Raw genomic sequence first — 19,049 nt, 5'->3', positions numbered from 1 at the left:
CACGCTCGGCTGCAAAGGAAGTGCTGGGAGAGACTGCGTGTTTGCGTTTGGGGTGAGAAATTTTCTCTCTTTTGCAAAAAATGGTGTTGCCCCTCCCTTGTGGAATGCAGAAATAGGGCCCAGTGCAGCAGGTAGCAAGGAATGCAGCTGGAAGTGACGAGAACGAAAGGGTAGAGGGCAGGTAAGGGTTAGGGTCAGGGTCAGCTGTTAGCTGGTGCTGGGGTGGATGCTGCCAGAAGATGCTTAGTGACTCCTAGTGACCCTCACAGCAGGCGAGGACAGAGTGATGTGGAGCCAACCAGAGCGGATGTGTAGGTTCGGAGGTCACATGGAGAGGGTGAGGGCACAGTACAATAAAGCCGTGATAGTGAGGGACTGAAGGCAGCGGGCACAGGCAGTGGGTGGGTTTAATGCTGGTTGGCGGACTTGTATGGGGCAGTGTTATCTTTGCGTTCTAGAGGGAAGGGGCCGCTTGGGAAGTGGGGGTGGCGGCGAAGGCACTGAGAATTCCCGTTACTGTGTCTGCTTCCCAAATAATAGAGCATCAACCAGGATCCCTCTAGTCTGGGGCAAGGAGGTAGTGTGTAAATTTTCCCAACAGTCAAAGGTAGGGGAGTGGCATTCTTCGTAACAGTCCCAGGTTCGGATCGTCGCAGTAGCTGGGATAGAGCGGAAGGAGCATCGGGAGGTTGGGGTCCAGTTCCTGGCTCACACGCTGCCTTGGACTGTCCTCACCCTGGCCTGTTTCTCATACAGAAGGCCACTGTAACATCCGTGTTGCAGAAATGTGAGGATGACGGGTGACCTTGTTTTGGAGTATGCTCTGTAGTGACCCACCAGTGACATCACCTAGGGTGAGGCCACCCTCACCCAGGTGTGAAACATAGCCAGCATGTCAGCATTAAACCTCAGCTTGGTGTCATCGGTACACCAAGGATGGAGCAGCTTGGGCAGCAGAATGAAGAGCAGTCCATCGTGGCAACCTTAAGCAGTCCCAGAATGTCCTAAGTGTTAAGGCCTTAGGAAGAAACCTAGATACTGAGTACCCACCACTATCTCAGGCATGTCGGTAAACAGTAGTTGTACTATAATGGTAAACATACACATCCCAGCCTAGAGTTCAGGAAGAAGTGAAATCGACCTGATGCCTGTTCAGCACTGGTTATGGATGGTGCTAGACAACTTTAAAAACACCAGATCTGGTTAAAAAATGATCACAGTTTTTTAACTGATTGTATACATCTGGCTTCCCCCAGTAGCAGCTTCACACTCTTGAGAGCTGCCAGCCTCTGGCTGTTGAGTGTCCTGGGCACCTGCAGTGCCTCCCCACCGACCTTCCCTCCTGCCACTGGGCTGTCCACAGGGGGCGGTGGGGGGCCTGCCTGGGTCTGCAGGTTAAAAAGACATATGGCTTCCTATTGTTTCTTTCCAAGAGGAAATGCACACACTGTGCTCTTAATGTCCTCTGTATTTTGTGGCTTGTACCTGTGCTAATTTTAGTAATCGTCTTTGTGTATACACGTAATGTCTTTAACTGTGTTTTGTTCTCTCTTTTCATTCAAGGAAAGTAAAGAACACCCTGCCAGCCTTCTAGGCATTCCCTGAAATAATTACTGGGTGCTCGTGTGGGACGTTGCACTGGTTTTACCGTTAGAGGGGGTTGGATAAGACGTCAGTTCCACACCCATAACGCCTCTGGTTGTACAGAGCTGATGGTTTGTAAACCAAAAGCTGTAGGCTGAGGCAGAAAGTGACAGAGTATGAGACTTGCAGTTTTCAAATGAAAAAGTATTAGCATAGATTTTTATATTTCCTGTTATTATTTGGAAAAGTACAGAAAAAATGGGAAAAAAGTTTTAACAATAAAGAATAAGCATGTGTTGGTCATCAGTTTGGCTTTAGGCTCTGTCTTATGTATTTGTTCGCCCAACAGATGGTTGAGTGGCCGGGCACTGTGGGGAGCGCTAGAGAAATTCCATGCCGTCATCCGTTTAGAAGCTCCGGGTGTAATAGTAACAGAAGGCAGGAAGGCATGGAGTCCCGGTCTGTGCCCGGTGTTGCATGTGACTCCATGGGACCCGGGTCTGGCGGCCAAGAGGGACTCAGCTGAAACGAAAGGCTTCAGAAGGAAGGTCAGTCTCATGACTTTTGAAGATGCTAGGGGTTTGCTTTTACGGAAAGATGGCTGCGGGTGCGGTGGGGAACTGAAAGCCTGAGAAAACCAAATGGACCTCTTCGGGACAGTGAACCTTTGTAAAGTCTGATTCTAAGTTTGCTAAGGGCAAAACACAAGGGAAATTGCGTAATTTTGAGGAAAGGAATGATGTGAATATAATGTGGTGGTGGTTTTAAGTGTTTTTATGGTGGTTTGAAATATTTTCACCCATTAGGTTCAGAAAGATTAAAGAGTCTCAGTTAAGCTTTTTTAGAAAGTCAAGCAAGACATTTTTAAAGATATCTTGCTTATTAACCCTGGGTAGGAAAGATTTATAAAAGGAAAAAACAGTGATGATGCTTCATATAACTAAATCCCAGAAAATCTTGGCTCTCCTTCTAAAATCTTGAAACAGAATGTTCTCTGGAACATTCTTTGGAAGACAGCTTGCTATCATGGAATTGTTAGTTTGCAGTGGAAACTCCAAACTGCTGACATATGCACCCTACAGATTTTTAAACTGCGGAATTATTTCAGCCAGCTGCCAAACCATCGATCTGTATACTGGTAACTTTTACAGCTAGGTTCTATACATGTAAATAAGTGTTCATAACTGAGCGATAGTGATCCTCTGTGCTGTAAGCTGTAATCATCTGATTTCCAAACTGACTTGCCTTGACTAGAATTAAGCTATTTAAATCAGGAGTTTATTTTAAAAATTCAGATTAGATTCCGTTTTTTAAAGAGAGTTTAGGTTACAGTCCTTGACTTTGCCATTAACTAACTGTAACCTTGGACAGGTTTCTTAGCCTGTGAAAGGTCAGGTTCCGCAACATCACGTTTTCAGACGGCGACTGCGGATCTGTACGTGCGCACATAGTCAGTGTAAGTTGTTGCGATACATTTGGGAACACTCCCCAGTGTTCACAGTAGTGAGTTAATGAATACCCTGGGGCATGCGGGCCCAGGCCCCACTGTACTGTACACGGTACTCACACTTGTTCCGATGCAGAAGTCGATCGGAGCTGGGCCTGCGGGAGCGAGGTTCCACTCCGCACACACCTGCCAGTCCCCTCCACAGGGGAGCATGTGTCGGCAGACACTCCCCGGCCCGTGGTGGTGGAGGGGACAGGGACCTAAGTTTCTGTGGGCCTGCACACCCCGTCCCCAGCCAGCTGACTGGGCCTCGTTAAACAATACACAAGTGCTTGCATCTCCCCTGTTTCTATAATAAAACCCCAGTCATGAAGCCTTCCTACTTTGCAAAACTTCCCTCTTGTGATTTGTTTTGAACTTTGGCTAAATGTTGTCAGAGAAGAAACAGTGCCTGTCCCGTTGTAGAGATAGAGTTCCAGATATGCAGGTTCTGTTTCTAGTTAAAAATCGAACAATGAACGCATGCTGTGGAAACAGGCATAAGATGCGGTGTCGCCTGCGGTCCTGAATCTAGGCATTTTTTTATTTTGAAAAAAGCAGAAGAATTGTTATATTTTCCATATAGAATCAAACACTGCAAAGGGAACTCTTTTTAACTCGAAACTAACGGAATGTTATGCTACGTGTACAGGGTCCCGCAGAAATAAGGCTTGAGCGTGGTTGGTAGGGGACGGGGATGTCTCGCACGAGATGGACGGCAGTTTGAACGTTTCACCTAAAATGTCATATTCTGTGCTGCTGGAGTGTGACATTGGCATGTTACAGAATGACATGTTCACGGTTTTGCAATTAAAAAGGGCGTTATTTGTGCCAGACCCTGTGTATGGATCAAAATGAAAAGTGTAGTTAGGAAAAAGGAATGATTAATGTGCACAAACACTGGGAAAGAAGTAGATAATTATTCTATTTTAAAAAGAGAAAGAAAGAGCCCTGAACAGTGTGACTCAGTTGGTTGGAGTATTGTCCCATAAACTGAAAGGTCGCCGGTTCAGTTCCTGGTCTGGGCACATGGGTTGTGGGTTTGATCCCCTGTGTTTCTCTCTCTCCCTCCGTTTTGCTCTCTTGAAGATCGATAAGCATGTCCTTGGGTGAGGATAAAAAATAAATAAGTAAAAATAGAAGGTACTTTCCAGAGAGGATGAGACCGTGAGGGTGAAGGAAGCCAGCGGGACCAGCATCACCCACGGCTGTGCTTTTCCTGGGCTTGCCACGTTCTCACTGGGCTGCTTTGGGCCACAGTGCCGCTACTTCGTTTCTCTGAGTGTCTGCAGAAATGGGGAAACGATGCCTATTTGTGCAGGTGGGAATCGATGGTGGAGACACAGTCCAAAATAAGTGGGCAGCCGTTACCGTGGGCGTGCGTGACACCGGCCTTGTCGCATGTGGCTGACCTGTGTGTGCTGTAACATTTTTGGAAGACAGGTGTCAAAGGGCACAGAGATAAATTTAGTGGACAGCGTTTCAGAAAGGGAAGCTAACACAAGAGGGATGAGAAACTCAACAACACAATCCTGCTCATGTGTGTGAAGTGACACTGAGGTCCCTGTGCAAACCCTGCTCTGAGAGGGGCCTAATCCGAAAGGACTCTCCCAGGACAGGAAGATGCACAGCCCAGGAGGACTGCAGAAGCAGAGGACAGCACCGTTACACAAGGCTGAAGGTCAAAGGCTAAAGGTTGTTTTGAGATGAGGCCTATGTAAAACCCTGAAGACAACGAAAGTGTCTTTATATGAAAAAGAAAGAGGAAGGGAGTGGCCTACTGCATGGGGCCTGTGGCATTGTGTTGGTAGGTAAAGCAGAACCTCTCCATCAGTGGGAATGAGAGCCTAAGAAAGGTGAGAAGCCTAGGACAAGGCCCTTGTTGTCCTCAGAGGTGCCCTGGCCTTAAAAAGGGATGACTTTGGGAACTGGACGAACTTATGGACTGACCTCCAGGTCCAGGGATTGTGGTGAGCAGGACGGGGCTCCCGTGCTTGGAACGAGGCAGGTGTTCTGATTTTCAAGCAAAGAAGAAGGTGGTTTCTTAGAACTATAGGCTGTGAACTTGTCATTATTCCCGGCCTGGTGCGGAAAAGGATTCCTTTTAAATCCATTAAAACGGGCCTGTCTGCCCTGACAGAAGTGGTATCAGTTGATGAAGAACAATTCCTGCCAGAAGTCAGGGATGCAGCTTTTAAAGAGGGTTGTTTGCTTGGCGAATGAAACCTGGAGATGCTGGATATCAGGATTTCAGCAAGGTATTTGAGAAAGTAGCTGAGATTTTCTTGATGAGAAGGATGGAGAAACAGGGTCTGGGTGGCTGTGCAGCCTGGACAGTACCAGTTCACAGAGCAGTGTCAGCCGAGGGAAGTGGGGCTGCAGGGGTGGACGGAGGACCCCGCACATCATGTGGAAGAGCTGGGCGACGCACCCTGAATGCGGAGCAGAGGTTCTGACCTCTGACCTGGGAGGAAAAAGGAGCACCAAGACAAGACGAGCGAGGCAAGGGACGAGGACATCCGGGAACCAGGAGTAGCCATACGGACTGCCATACGGGGGCTCGTGGATGGGGTCAGAGGCGGTGGCGCTGCCCCAGCAGCTTTGTTTGTTCTCAGCTCTTGCAGGTTGTCAGAGGCCCCTTGATAGGGGCTGAAACGGAGGAAGAGATTCCTGACCTCAGGCTTGCCTTCGTCAAGTCATGTCTTGCTGATTGGAATGAGGAAATGGTTATCATGTATGCCGATTAAATCTCCAGGGGACCCAAAGAAGGAAGAACTAAAATGTTGGCTGACTTGTGTACCTGGGTCCGGAAAACTTAGTTGTTGGGGGTGTGGGACGAGGACATGCTGCTCAGTGGTAACCCGCGAGGCAGACGCTTGGTGTCATTGCAGACTCATGTGGCTGTCAGAGTCAGGGAGAGCTCGGACCCGCAGCAGAACGGTGTGGTCCAAGCTGAGATGGGGGGCCGTCCTTCCCAAGGTTATCCTGCTCCCACAGATCACGCCACGTCTGAAGTTTCAACTCGGTTCCAGTTTCCGTCCATGGAGGAACCCGTTTTGAATGTGCGAGTATGAGACTGACATGGATTTGGGGAGCACTGTGTACATCGGATGTGGACAAATGTGCTCACCCTGGAGAGCGTCTGAGGGGTTTAAGGACCACTGGCTTAAAGGAAGTGAGGCGCAGCTGAAGGATTGGGCTTACCCTCTGTGGTAGCGCAGGGCCTAGATTCAGGCTCCCTGCCCCTGTAGCTGCCCAGAAAGAAATGGAAGCTTCAGGAGAAAGGCCCACTGCAAGAGAGGCTGCCTGGACAAAGGCCACTTTGAGGGAAGTTAGCTCAGGGAGCCAAGTGTAAGCCCGCTTGGACTTGAGACTCCATGGTTCTCACCCTCTCGTCTGCACTCCCGTGTGGCTCTGGTTACCAGAAAGCATCACGGGCATGTTGCTGCTGTGCAGGACACGCCCTTTGAGACTGACTCCTTGTTAGGAGTGCGACTCAGAACTGGAAGTTTGGGTTGTCTTGTGTGAAGAGGGCATCCGTTTCAACCCTCTTCGTTCCACTGGACCCGGCTGTATCCGTCAGGATTGAAATGAAAGGCAGGCGCAGTGAGACCGCGGGGCCGCGCCTGCATATCTATGCTTCTGGGTGCCAAAGAGCAGAGCAATTCTTGGAGGCTAAGGGTTTTTTCTCAGTTCTTTAAAAAAATGTGTTTTCAGAGAAGCACTGTGTTAAGGATAGACATTTTTGTATGTTTTAAAGTTTTAAAAATTTATTTGCTTATCGTAAATGGAAAAGGGAGTCCTTCCTTAGAACTCTGGTATAAGCCGCAGGCTTGGTGTTGTCAACTAGGACTCATAGTGATGGCCAGGTTCCTGGTTCTGGTCGGTGCCACTGCGACCACCGCCAAAGATCAGATCTTCGTCCTTGTCCCTTTCGAGCAGGGAAGGGATTCAGGATCCGTGGGAACTTCATTTCCAACCTGTTCCCAGGTGGAGACAGCACTCCCCTGCCCTGGTGGGGCATGTCGGTCCCATCCGCATCCACGTGTTCCCTCTGGTCACACGTGCCCCCTGACCGCAGGTGGATGCGCTGCTGGGAAGGGAGGACCCTGTTTCCCTGGCCCTGGGTGGGCCTTCTTAACACAGCTCCCTGGTGATGTCCCCAAAATAGGTGGTAGATGGCCGGGCGTTCTTAAATGGGGTGCCATCTTCATTTCTCTCACGCTCTCTCTCTCTCACACACACCTTTCCATCCACACTCCTCGTACGCTCACGCATTCTCTGCGTCCTGATTTAGAGAAAGCCTTGAAGAGCAGCTGGTCCTCAGCAGTGCCCACCCAAGCCCCTGCGACTCTTTTCCCCACTCGTTGCTTTTATAGCGCACGTGCGCCCACTTGTTCATGCCACTTTCTAACTCTTCTGCCCATTGTTTATGCCTCTTTCTAACACTTCCGCCCACTTCTTTATGCCACTCCCTATCTAAAACAGAGGCAACCCTGTAGTCACCTCTCTGTCTCCACCCCCTAGAACAGGCCCAGGCACAGGGTACACTCGCAATAATTACCTGATGGAGAGGAGAACCTGTAACGGGGTGTTCCTTAAGTCAGGAATGAGTAGAAAGGACAAACACCCTGAAAAACAGCACCTGCAGTGCCTGTTTTAGAGTGCCTGTCTTGCTGGAAAAAGAGGTGAACACAACCCCTTGTGTTAACTCGTGCCTCTGCGGCACCCACCACTGGCTTCCCTAGTAGGGGGCTGGGCAGGGTACAGGACGTCCGGTCAGGTTGAACTTCAGACATTCACCAAGTGGTTTTCAGTATCAGCATGCCCCGTGCAGCATTTGGGATATAGTTACACTAAAAATTATCTCTTGATTATTTTCATTTGCTAAATTTTGCAACCTTACCCATCCTCCCCCACCCCCATTTCCTGGTAGATTCTGATTTGCCATGCGTTGGGATGTTTCGATGTTCGCTACATTTGCTTTAAGAGATCAGCTCTCACACCAGCCTTGCCCCCGGTGCAGAGCACCGCTGGTCAGAGTCGGAGTCTGTGCAAAGCCCTCCTTCTGCTGAGATACGTACTCTGAGTGATGTATGAGAAAGAGGGGGTTAGAAACATGAATGTGTGAGAGACACGTTGACTGGTTGCCTCTTATACACCTGCAAGTGGGGACCTGGCCTGCAACCCAGGCATGTGCCCTGACTGGAAATCGAACCAGCAAACCTTTGGTTTGCAGGCTGGTGCTCAATCCACTGAGCCACACCAGCCAGGTGGAGACCTCTGTTTTCGATGGTGCTGGGCCACGGGAGTTTGTTTACCTGGTCAGTTTACTTCTCAGCCTTCCTCAAGTGATAAATGTACTTACAGCTTAGAGGGTTTTTGTGGCCTCTTTATCAGTGTACAGATGATCGGGGGAAAGTAGGGAGAGAAAGAGAAAAAACGGTTATTTAGAACCAACTGTGTTCCCGATATTTTTCCAACACCGAACATTGAATGGAAGAGGTTATTCCCTTTGGAATTATTACTTGTAAAGTGTATTTCTTTAATGCACATAATAATTTCAGGGAGGAATTTGTCCCCAAGGAAGCATTTCAATTTCCCAAAATGTGATGCTTGATGTTGACAAGGATCTGACCCTTAAAAGGCCGTAAGACATCTTGAAGGGCAATCAGATGCCAGTCGAGAAAGTGGCCCCTGAGGTCATGAGGAGAGTTTCGTCATAGGGAATTTTGTGAGTGTCCAGGGGACGGCTGCCTTTGTGGTGGCCCCTCATGTGACCTGATTCATTGAGAGTATGTAAAATCGTTTTAGAACAAGCCTTTCCAAACGAAAGCCACACGTTAGATCAGTGGGTTTCAAAACGAATCTCTGAGACTGTGGGGTGGGAGCGAGCAGGGTCTCGTGTGGGACTGGGCAGGTGGGCCTCTCCCCCAGCCGCCCGGCCATCGGGCGCCCTGCACACTGGACTCGCACAGCTTCAAAGTAGGAGATGCACTGCAAATCAGTGCTCGGGCCCCTGGGTGCTCCTGGCTCCAGCGTGTGTGGTTTCGGCTCTTCCCAGCTGCCTCACAGCATGTCAAGGCCTGTCCTCTGGCTAAGAAGGCACAGAGGGGACCAGCCTTGACCGAAAGGCACATGGGTGGCAGGCAGCGTGTCACTTAGTGGGCGAGGCGGCCCCGTTGACTGCTGTCCTTCACGTGTCCGCTCGCCTTTCTCTACTCATCACTGCATTACCTGTTTTTAGGGGGAAATTCCATACTGTTGTGGGTTTGTAGTTTGGGGGTTTGCTCACTTCTGCGATGTGTCCTCACAGCTGTCTAAGATCTGTGAAAGGGACTGGGGCTCTGGACAGCCGGGCAGAACGCAGGTGTCGTGCCCAGGAGCTCTGGGATGTGTCTCAGGGTGTCCTGTTTCCGCTTGTGAGTGCGTGAGGACCTTCGGGTGGGGTACAGATGGGGCGTGTGTCAGCCCTCAGACACTGCAAGTCAAGAGATTTTCTTGCCCCAAAGCCCAGCCGAGGATTCTGAAGGAGGTGATTCCAGCAGGCAGCCCATTAAGAAAACCCTGCCTTGTTCTGGTGTGTGCCTTTGGAGCCGTCCCCAGGCAGACGTTCCCAGGACGGTGCTGTGTTTGTAGAATAAGTTTCTGTTAGTGGTTAGTCAGCTCAGGTCATGTTTGGAGTTCTCCGTGACCTTGTTAAAATAAGGCACCGTGCCTTCCTGAAAACTATTATTCTGGTTGGAAAAACCCATACAACTCAAGTAGAGTGTGCATCCCAGACGTCAGAGGCAGCTCTCCGTGTGCTGAGCGACCTCAGTGAAGGCAAAGCAGGTGGCTGCTCCGTGGCCTCAGCGGGCAGTGTCCCAGCTGAGTCCTCTGTGCTCTGTGGTTGGTCATTGCATCCACTACGACTGCACTGTGCCCACTCTCAGTGTGACTGTGTGGCTGTCCCGGTCATTTTGCGAGATCACGAGAAACTGCGTGAAATGAAGACAAAGGCACGGAACTCAGATGACTTGTCCAAACGGGCCGAACGCGTTTACCAGCAACATCCTGCCAAACTCACATGAGGGGTGACAGTCTCTCTTTTTTCTTTTAATTTCATGCTCTTCCTGGCCGTTCTTTTAAGTAGCCAGTGCCCGGTTTTAAATACTTATCCTAGGTCAGGAAGTAAAGCGCATGCGTACAAAGATCAGATGGAGGCACATCTGAGTCCGCCAGGAGGCCAGGCTGGGCCCCGAGCTTTTCTGGCCACCTGTCCCTTCCGACCCTGGTGCCTTGCCCTGCCCAGGGCTCAACGTCCTGTGGGCGGGTCTTCCTGTCCACTGTTCCAGTGTTCACCTCTCCGGGCGTTGCATTTTCTGGCATCCGAGACGAGTGGCTTGTTGTTTTCTTGACCAAGTCACGTCGGTTCTCTGCCACTAATTCAGTTTGCACATTTGTTTCTGCAGCTATTAAAAAAAAAAAGGCATCAGCTCAACTGAGTGACCATGTCGTATCTCCAGTTCAGTTGTGAAGACAGCCGAGGACACCAGGTTGCACTTGCTTTAAGCAAACTAGATACATGAAAATTGAAGTCTGAAAAAATGGATGGTTCACTTTTTGAAAAGATTTCTTTAAACAGCAACTTCCTTAATACTCTAAAAATAAAACATAATTAATGTTCTCAGTTTTTAGAGTATAATACTTAATGCATGAAGGTGGCATGCCTATAAAATATTTAATGTTTAAAATGATTAAAAGTTTGTTACCCGATGGGTTCGGTTTTACTGCATGAATGTCAATGTTGCAGTGCCTCTTCTTGGAAACCCAGAATCAGACATTTTGACCTTTAAGCGAGGAGGGGACTGTCCACAGCAGGCTGCCCTGTAAAATTCCTGAGCACGTGGTATGAGCCCCCAGCCTCCAGGCCTCTGAGCAGTCAGGGGCTCCTGCTGCCAGGGGCACCGTGTCCTGGGCCCGGTTTTCCCGCAGATGGTGTGCAGTGGCTGCGGTGTGGCAGGGAGACTTTATACGTCCCGACGACGGTTTTGTGCTATTGCACTTCCATTCAGTCCTTCCGTGAACATCCACCAAGAAGCCCCGTGTCAGGGAGTGGGCATTTTGTAAGGGACAGACCTTGGCTCTGCTCTCTTGGACCCGTGGTGTGGTCTGGTCTTCCCATCCAGTCAGCGGGGAGGTTGCCTGCGCTTGTCCTTCCTCTTCTGCTCCTCGTCTTCTCCGGCACCACCCAACCCGGCGTTCAGGGCGTCGGAGTCAGCCTGGTCCGGTCCTCTGTGAGTTGTGAATAGAAATTCTCTTTTTTCCTTCTATCTCAACACAGGCATAAGCTTTCCCTTGTGAAAATATGTAGAGGCTCTGATTGCTAGTTGCTTGTGGGGATTGTCTCCTGTGACTGGGAGTGGCCAAGGGGAGGGAGGAATGTTAGAGGTGGAGGAGGCGGGAGTGGGGGGGCATGTGGTTACTGGGGCTGGGGAGCAGCGTGGAGAAGGGAGGGGCCCTGGCTCCGTGGCAGCCAAATGGTGTGGAATGTGTGGGCAGCAGAATCTCGGATGCCCTGATCCAGAAGGAAGGTGAGGGCTGTGTACCACTTTCGAGTTTTTAAGCTCATGGTCAAGGGAAGGAGGAAGATGATGAGACAGGGCTGTCCCAGAGAGGGGACCGAGGCAGGCTGGGGTGACTGGGCCTTAGCCACTTGGAAAGGCAGCCATGAAGCAGAGTATTTCCAGTGGCTGGCTAAGCATTCTCATCTCAAAGTGGAGCAGAGAGGGAACAGCATGCCAGGCAGAGGGAGCCGCAGACTTCTGCCGTGTGCCTGCAGCCTGAGCATCAGTGCGCATCCCTGCCTTGTCTGTCCCCGCAGCTGGCCTGGGTGGTGGGTATTAATTGCCACTTTTGTAGTTGAGGAAGCTCACAGTAAACGTACCAAGGATTGCACACTTAATAAAGAGCAAAGTGGGAGAGGCAGGTCTCAAGGAGTCTGACTGCAGGCTGCACGGCTTTAGCCGGCGGGCCAAACTGGTAGCTGGGGGCATTCTGCAGGCCCCTGGACTGAAGCACCTGTGAGAACAGTTCAGCCAGTGATGGCCCAGAAATCCATTGTATTTGGATCATCCAAAGGTCTGTGCTGTATCTGGATCATTCATACCAAGTGGCGTCATTTTTTCAGGATTTAATATCTGAGATGGCTGAATTAAATGAATAAGGGACATTATAGGACATGCAGTGCATCGTAGGACAAGATGCCAGATTGTGTAGATTTTCATTCTTGGTGTGCCCATGAGCCGGTGTGATGCTCCAGGCTGTAGTTTTCCTGTGTTTGAAATGAAAATGTTGTGCCCTGTGTGTTTTAAGGTTGTGCCCTGTCTTGTTCCTAAGGTGTGTTGTAGCACGAATAAGATTCTTCTTTCCATTCCGTTAGAATGAAGCAGCTCCTTTGGGGCATCTAAGATCACATGCACAGTCCATGTGTAGTGAGGAAACAACGTGACCTCATTTTCACAGAGGAACCCTCAGTCTCCCCCATCATAGCATTGAACTTCCCTAGTGGGGAACATTGCCTCTAATTATCCTTGGTACTTGGGGAGCTCTGACTGCATAGTGTTACAGTCTAGCAGGATGGTGCTCGACCATCTCCAGTTGTCCTTCAGCGGTGGAACAATACTTCAGTTAGCAAAGGGCGTTGGAACGTGCGTGCACACGCCGGTCCAGGTGCCCTGCTCCCCGGCGGGCTGACCGAACGGACCCGCTGGGCGAGGCGGGGTGGGGTCTGGCAACTGCGAGTCCCTCTGGCACTTCCCTTTCTACATGGCAGGACCAGTGGCTGAGGCTCAGATCCGCGAGTGCTTGGGAGGCCCTGGCGTCCTTGGTGCAGCCCCGTCACCTGCCTACTTGGCCCACTGGTGATTAGCCTTTGGCCCACTGGTGATTAGCCCTGGAGCACCAGGCCTCCCCGGGCGGGTTTTCTGTCCTCTGGCTTGATAATCACACGTGTCCTCCTCCTGCGGCGAGTCCCGGCAGGTCAGTTTTGCAGGTCACTGGCAGCTCTGATGACGGGTTTACTGGGGGAAGAAATGAAGGAGGTTAATTAATTAAAAAGGGACCCAGGCCTCTGTAACTCTGTCTCTCCGGGGTGTCCTTCCTGCCCTTTCTTTCTCACCTGTAATTTAGAAGTGATTCTTCCGGCCGTAGGCAGTTTCCAGCCTGCTAACAGGTCATTTGGAAATCAGGACACATTTACTTAAGGAGGAAAATTGCGGAACAGATCACAGAAGCCTTTACGTTAATTTATTCTCCATGCAGTTGTCCCAGCTGGTTCTCTCTCTGAGGAGGCACTCTCTGCCCGGTCCTTACTCCCTCTTCTTCTGTGACCTGTATAATTAATATAGAAACTGGGCCACTCCGTCCAGAGCTGGCTGTGTGTAAGAAAGGCTACAGCAGCTTCTAAAGCATTTGGGCCTCCCCTCAGTCCTGGTCTCTGCTAGCCATCAGCAGCAGGGTCACTGTATGGGTGGCTGCTTGCATGTCTGGTAGCTCAGGAGCCTGGGGGGAGCAGTCTATGACAAGAAAGGCAGAGAATTTGGGGGCTCAGGCACACTTAGCTTGGAGTCCAGTCTCGGCCTTGTCTGGCTGTGTCATCTTGTCTGGGTTATTTAACCTCTGAACCTCCTTTTTCTCCTTTGCACTGCGGGATTCATAATAACTTCTTTGCCCAGCTGTTTGCATAGTCATGAGACATGTATGTCATTTACCTGGAACCAGGAGCCCCCAGTGAGTTACAGCTGAGTAAGGAGTGCCCCCCTCCATGTTGCCTTAATTTTACCCATTTCTTTAAAAGAATAACTATAACTGCATTTCAAAGTTAAGGATAGTTGCAGCAGATACATCACTTGGCAACTTGAGCTACAGAAAACTGATTCTAGAACTTTCACAGTTAAGGTACTATTTCCACCTCCAGGCACTGCTGCGTCTCTGTTATTATTTTTTTAAAGCCTTGTTCTTTGTGCCATGTTCTCAGTGAAAAGTGGGCTTTTTGGCTTCCTCCTTTTCATTTCTGGTGAAATTACAGCCAGTGTTGTGGGGGATCAGGAGGCACCCTGGCCCCTGATGACGGAGAGGATCCCCGAATGACAGATAACAGACCGATCCCCAAAGGAGCGCAAAGGTGCTGCTTCGCAAAATCTCCAGCTGTGTGAGGAGCTTGGAAGAAGCCACATTGTCTGAGTGTCCGCCCAGTGGCAGAGCTCCGGAGCAGGGGGGTTTCTTTTGTGACAGTTAAGCTGGGCCTCCATAGCAGGTACAACACTTCTTCTCTGTGGCCCAGCATGCACCACAGTGTGTCCACAGGGGGTGGCACGGGGAGGCGAGTTCCAGTTCTGCCAGTTGCCATGGAATGCTGGGTAGAGGCACTCCTCCAAACCCGAGCTGCTCTGTGCAGACAGTTCTAGTTGCCTTTCAGGGTGTTTGATACCAGGCACCGAATATGTAAGGGGCAGTAGTGATAGTAACAAAACTGTGCAGAACAGATGGATCATAGTAATAAATGATGAATTCGCCCATGTCAGTCTTAGGGCCACAGATAGCATGTGGAGAAGCAAGAGTGCAGGCCCGGGAATCAGAAGACCTGGTTCGCCTTCCCACTCAGTGCCTCGGTGGCTCGCATGCCCGTATGACGCGGGACAAGTCGCCAAAGCGCTCCCATCTTGGCTGGCTCGTGTGTAGGCTGGGTCCCCTGTTGTAAGGACCTGAGATTCCTAAACGTGAAGGGGCTTTGAAAACTAAAACTCTCCAAATCGAGGCTGTGCGGCCGTGATGTCCACATTCTGTGCTGAGTACTTGGTATTTACTGTGAATACCCACCTTGCTCGGTGACAGATCGTTTTACGTCCACTTACAGCCACCCCATCGGGATGCACACTAACATGCCCCTGAAAGCCGCAGTCTCAAGTATGCCCGCCGGAGTTCCCCAATACGTTTACTTACTGTTTGTCCATTTCAGGGTCGTTTGTCAGGGCAGAAATATTTCTCTTACTTGGCAAGAAAGAAACAAATTTAGTCTGTATTGGGACACATGGGTGTGTTAATAGATCATTCTTGGGTGCCCCCCACCCCACAATTTGAGCAAATTTGTGTCCTCTTCCTTCTGTTCCGTGCTGGGGCCTCTGCACCTGTGCCACACAAGTGCCGACCGGCTCTGCACAGCCCCCGCACCCTCCACACCCTGGCTGGTCCTCTCCGGATTTGAGAAAGGGCTCTGTGGCTTTAGCGGGGACGCTGCGGAGTCGGAGGGCGGAGCTGCTTTGTCGTTTTCTTCTTTGACTGACTTTTAAGTCACTGTCTGGAGGAGGAGCTCATTGCAAAACTCATTAGCAAAACGCTTAGATTAATTGAAACTGACAGATGTTATCTTGGTGCCAGTCTTGCCTCATGTGGACTGGTCACGCATTTCACAAAGCTGTGTCTCCCCCTTACGCCAGAACCACAGTAGAAAGATGGAGAAAAGTTACTCAGCCGTTTTTCTTGTCATGCATCAGTCAGGATGCCTTCCAAAATATGTAATATAGTACTACTATAGAACAGTATGATATAACAATATAAATGATAAATGGTTATTTGGGGATTATATAGGTTTTACCAAACACAGAAGCATGAAGATAATATCAAAATTGCTAAATACAGTTTTCAATTACTGAAGCTTATTATTATGTTACTAATGAGAACTAATTGCCCCCAAATTTAAAGTATTTAACCTCATTTGTGCTTGTACCTTTGGCGGCCATGAGGGTCACCCTGAACTTCCCAGCCCCGATCTGTGGTCAGTTGAACCGGATGTGGTGGGGCAGTGCGGCCCAGTGGTGAGAGCGCCTGTTTCCGGGGCAGAGCCCCTGCTGCCTGGACTCCACCTGTGCCAGCACGTGTGTGTGTCCTGGTCAGGTTACTCGGCGTGACTGCGTAAACGAGTCCAACTCGTTGAATTGTGAGGCTGTGTAGCGAGCTCTTACATGCTGCTTCCAAGCTCTTCCACTTACTCATGTGTTTCAGGTGTTATATAATTATTTCATAGTTTAAGAAAACAAGCGAGTACCAAAAAATGCCACTCTTAGATCTTAAAACAGTAAAAGATATAGAAATGAGTGTTTTCAGAATTTTACGTCCCTGTAACTTCATCACATCATCACTTAAGAAGGTTTTAATTGACTTCAGATGCTAACAGATACTTTGAGACTCCCTTGGGAGTTCAGCTGGTTCTAGACCCCACGCTGACCCACGCCCACAGGCAGCCCGAGCACAGGCGTGGTAGCTGCACCACTACCAGCAACCGAGGGGGCTGTACCTGGCCGTGCTCTGTAGGGCACTCTGGAGGCAGGACTGCATGGACCCGTTAGCGCGGGGAGAGTGGCCTGCCTCTCACACCTCCTCCGCTGACGTCCTCTTGGCCTCTCGGGAAGGAGCCAAGGCCCAGCGAGGTTAGGCAACACCGTCGGTTCTGGCGGAACTGCATCTGGAGCCTGGGCGTCCTGCCGGCCAGGACGGGGGTCTCTCCTGAACCGTCCCAGCACGAGGAGAGAGATGAGAGCTGCGTACGCTGGAGGAGACGTGGCATTTTAGAACACAGATTCATCGAGCATTGAAACATTTGCTGTTGTAGTGACACCAGCTCTTCTTTAGGAATTATCATGAGAAAAAAATTGGAAAACTTATTCCATTGACCAGTGATGACCAGTTATTGTTCCTTTTGTCAACAGGCAAGATGAATGAAGTTCTGGCAGCTTCCTGTGTCCCAGGCCTTGTAGAAATAAGTGAGACGTGCTTCAAAGTTCTAATGTGCACCAGCCACATCGGATCTTGTTTCAGGAAGCGTTAAAAGGAACCCGCCGTTGCCTGTTGAGAAGGCTCTGTGCTCTCAGGCATTGCTTCTGCTTGAATCCAGAGGTCGCAAGCATGCCTCCCTATATTACCTGTTGGAGCAGGTTTAATTTTATAAATTTGAAACACAAACTCTATGAGTTTCTAGTTCATAATTGTTCTTTTGGAGGATCCACTCAGATGAACAGTATTGCGTCCGTAAGAGATACACAATTCCACTGGACCAGAACTGATGGGAATGTGAGTGGCGCCAGACTCCATCCGTATCTGCACCCAGTACCAGTGATGGAGAGGACAGTTTGCCAGGAGACCCCTCAAAGGAAAGAAGGCACGTTGTGTTGGAACTGCCTACAGATTCCTGGAACTGTAGGTTTAGGAAGCCGAGGCTTTTTTTTTTAACACAACATGCATAGACTATAGTTCTTGACTGGAGGCTTTCTTCCATTTTTATTAGTCATCTCCTTGGATAGTCTCAGATATTGAAAGTCTTAAGCTTTCACTGAAAAAAACGCAGCTTTGAGACAATGCAGGTTTGCTGCAGTCTTCTGGGTGAGTCACTCCAGCGTCACACTCCATGTCCTCGTGGGACACACAGCAGGACCAGGTGGTAGGAGAGAAGTGGGGGCAGACGAGAACGGCAGAACGGGCATATTGCATTGCGTTATAAACATACTTTATAAGTACATTTCTTACTGGCTTCTTATTCAGGCACAGGTTGTAAAACTTTGCTCTAAGTATTCAGATCAGGATTTGTGCTTGGGAAATTACCAGTGTCCACAATACCTGCAGGGAAAAAACTCAAGTCTGAGCACTCTTTGTACCTAAAAGAATATTTTTGTCATTCTTGTTTGTTTTGGCTCTGTCACAGATTAAAAGTGCTTGGAATGCTGTAGTCTGTGGTCCCTTGAAATTCCATCAGTGAGAACCTAACACGTTCACAGTACGCTGTCACTTTGGCCATTCATAATAAAAATTGAAACTAACTTTGATTGCTAGTCATTTTCTTTGTGCTTCATCTCTGTGTAGCAGCCCAGAAGTTTGTTTCGCCGTGCAGCTGGGCACAGAGGCGTCCACAGCACAGGCCTTTCACGGCCTCTTGCGTTGGGTCCCTGTCAGATTCTATGTTTGTTATTTGTCGAAAGGCTGAGATAGTTTTGAATGTTACGATCTTTTTTACCATGCATTCCGCAACATGGATTAAATACAACTCCTAAAGATCGTCCCTTAGCCATCTTCTATTTCTGCGTATACTCCATTTTCTGTTAAATTGAATATAATTCTTTCTGATTATAATGTTCTCTATTAAATAAGTGGAAGATTGGAGAAGGTCGTGGGTCCTGTGGCCACAGCTCTCAGCTTTTCAAGGGCATCTGTTCCGTTTGACTCTGCCCAGTGGGACAGTGTCTTTTCATTGACTGCGCCATGTCCTAGTAAGAAATCTAAAAAACTGCAAAGAAATCCAAACATGGGCACCTGTAGGAAACTTAGCCCTTGCTTGACACTTTGACCCCATTTGATACAGAAATAAAAGAGGTTTCTTTCTATTCTTCAGTAACTAAATTGGCATTTGGCAGATTTACAGGCTTCACCACTCATCCGGCTCCCCCCTCCCACCCCACCTCCTCCCCTCCCGCCTGCCCCACCCCCAAAAAGGAACAGTACAGATCTGAGGATTCGCCTGGACATCGGCGTAAAAATGAGCAAATGATTGTGGAGCTCTTAAATGAGGAAAACATAGAAAGGAGGTTCTGGGGTTCTTTTCCATGGATGAGGTGGGAGGACAAAGAGAATAGCGAACGAACTTAAAAATAGGACAGTTCCTTCAGAACTGAGTTCCTGGGCAGTCCTGGCACTTCGCTGGAGGGGCATTGCTGATGCTCAGGTGCACAGCCGGGGCCCAGCTGCTAAAAGAGTCGGCTTTTTAAAAATCCCAAGGCACAATAGGAAGGGCAGAGGTTGCTGCTTTTGTTCCCTGGGTGCATTGCCGTTTCCGGGGCCCCCACTGCCCTCTGCCCCAGCATCTGGACCAGCTCTTTATGGAGCAGCATGAATATTTAACAGGCCGCACTCCGTGGCAGCGGGACAGGAAAGCTTTCTAAAGTCATCGGTC

General features: G+C 49.6%; 1 protein-coding gene across 7 annotated transcripts in view; it reads left to right on the top strand.

Annotated features, from left to right (window-relative positions):
• Positions 1-19,049, top strand: part of SCAF8 (SR-related CTD associated factor 8) — a 181,915-nt gene that overhangs the window by 112,625 nt on the left and 50,241 nt on the right. The window contains exons 21-22 of one of the 7 annotated variants that reach the window (XR_005079671.2): positions 1,934-2,132; positions 16,819-17,928. The exons of 5 other annotated variants lie outside the window; for them this stretch is intronic. The gene's annotated coding sequence lies outside the window, so the exon portion shown is untranslated. Of the gene's footprint in view, positions 1-1,933; positions 2,133-16,818; positions 17,929-19,049 lie in introns of those variants that run through there. One more of the 7 variants, XM_037126127.2, reaches the window with a different exon arrangement.

This window comes from Artibeus jamaicensis, unplaced genomic scaffold (assembly GCF_021234435.1).
Source record: "Artibeus jamaicensis isolate MK-2021 breed Jamaican fruit bat unplaced genomic scaffold, CSHL_Jam_final contig_497, whole genome shotgun sequence".
In the NCBI taxonomy this organism is placed as follows: domain Eukaryota; kingdom Metazoa; phylum Chordata; class Mammalia; order Chiroptera; family Phyllostomidae; genus Artibeus; species Artibeus jamaicensis.
This window is presented reverse-complemented; position numbering and strand designations above follow the sequence as displayed.